The sequence below is a fragment of the Vigna unguiculata genome, chromosome 3, assembly GCF_037176805.1.
Source record: "Vigna unguiculata cultivar grain cowpea cultivar isolate G323 ecotype 2 chromosome 3, ASM3717680v1, whole genome shotgun sequence".
Lineage (NCBI taxonomy): Eukaryota > Viridiplantae > Streptophyta > Magnoliopsida > Fabales > Fabaceae > Vigna > Vigna unguiculata.
The window spans coordinates 16,225,001-16,227,082 of NC_140794.1; positions in this window are offsets into that span (position 1 = coordinate 16,225,001).

Consider the following 2,082-nt stretch of genomic DNA (forward strand, 5'->3'; position numbering starts at 1 on the left):
AAAAGGGTGAGCTCATAACAATACAACTATACAAATAAAAAAATAGAGATTCACCCCAATCTACTTTATTTCATCTAAATTGCTTAAATCTTAACACTCGATACCCAATGATTTCAGATCATCGTTTCATTATACAAATGAAACTACTAATCCATTTACTCATTCAATTACTAGACCATGGACCTAAGATATATGATGCTTCCACGAACATGTCTGCTCATGATCCAACCTCTACGAACCTCCCCGCTCATAGTCCAACTCTACGGACCTCCCCACCCATAGTCCAACACACGTGATCCAACAACTATGAACCTCCCCGCTTGCAGTAGTCTTCAAGTGTGAGCACGGAACATACGAACCTCCCCACTCGTATCCTCACGCAAGAGCATCATAATATGAACCTCCCCATTCATATTATCATGTGTTCATCACCAATCATGAACCTACCCACTCATGACATTGTCAAGCATCTCCTGATCCAAGTCCACATCTCAACACATAAAAACGAAATTAAGAAAAGCACACTACACTATACAAGGTACATACTCAAGTTGGTCTTAGGGATTCCAATGCTTCCATGGTCCAACTCTATGAACCTCTCCGCTTGTAGTCCAACTCTACGAACCTCTCCGCTCGTAGTCCAACTCATATGAAATTATGAAATAATAAGGCAACAAACACATAACTCATTTATTCATACAAAGCATAAGTCTTACATCAATTAGTAACTACAAGAACCCTTTTTTTACCAATTCCTTATGTCAAATTAAGATTGACATCAACACCTAGTCATTTAAACTCACATATATTCGAATTGATACAATTGCACAATTACACAACTCATACACCACATAAGACACAATCAAAGCTATATTCTTATTCTGGATGCCCCCACAATCCCATTACATTTAAAGTATGATAATCATATTCCCATAATTGCCCAAAACCCATCATGATCATGCAACACTCGGTCATAATGATATCATCAATAGTGACCTTTTTCACACACTTATAACATCATACATTCAAGCTAACATATATAGATTTATATTTTCAACATGGTTCAACAAGTACTACCAAAAACATATTCATCAATCACACACACACACACATACACACATTCACCAATCAAGGCCATACCAGCACTTAAGCACACTTAAGCATCCATTAATAATCATACTCTTCGGGAATTCAAACCAACAATCATGAGTAACATATATCTCTAGCTACAGACTTCCAATACAAATATCCACCGTTCAAAGTAAAGAATCACCTATTATGGATCACCTGTCAAAATTTCACCTATCGGACGGTTAACGAATCGGGAAATAAAGTTTTACGAAAACTGTGCAGACTAGGAAAACTTAGTCACCCAGTGATACGATCCTATCTAGGAAAGAGTATGATCGTTTCTGAATTTGAATCCTCAAGAGGCACGACACAAATAAATAAGAGAAGAACGTGGAATAAGACAGAGAGGGAGGATGCCACAATCTAGCAGATTGATAAGTCAAGTGAAGATTCACCACAAAGATGTTAATCTTTGATAAGAACCGGATGCCTAAGCTAAGAACAAAGAGAATCCTCTCTTTAATGAAAACAAATTCAATATATGACTAAAAGTGTCTACATTGTTTTTGGTACCTCTAAATATAGGCACATAAGTTTAGGAAAACTTGAGAACCCTACAAGAAGGCCCAAGCTCAAAACATAAAAAACATAAACTAATCTATAAAAGAAAGCCCAAAGCCCAAAAACATAGAACATAACTAATTTATAAGAGGAAACCCAAAGTCTAAAAACATAAACTAATTTTCCTAAAAACTATCCTTCAAATGTGCTTCAAGCCATGATCTTCATATTCTTTGAATTTCATATTGCTTGTAGCATCAGGAGCCTTTGAATAGATTTGATCTTCCAATCTCTTGCTCATTGCCCTTGTCATAGGTCCTTTAAATTGTAAAGGTTCATCTTCAAGTTCTTCTTGTATGGAATCTTAGGATAGTCCTCTATCATTCCCTTCTTATTGAAGAGAATTTGTCCTCAAATTTGCACCACTTGAAGTTTAGGAAATAGTCCTCT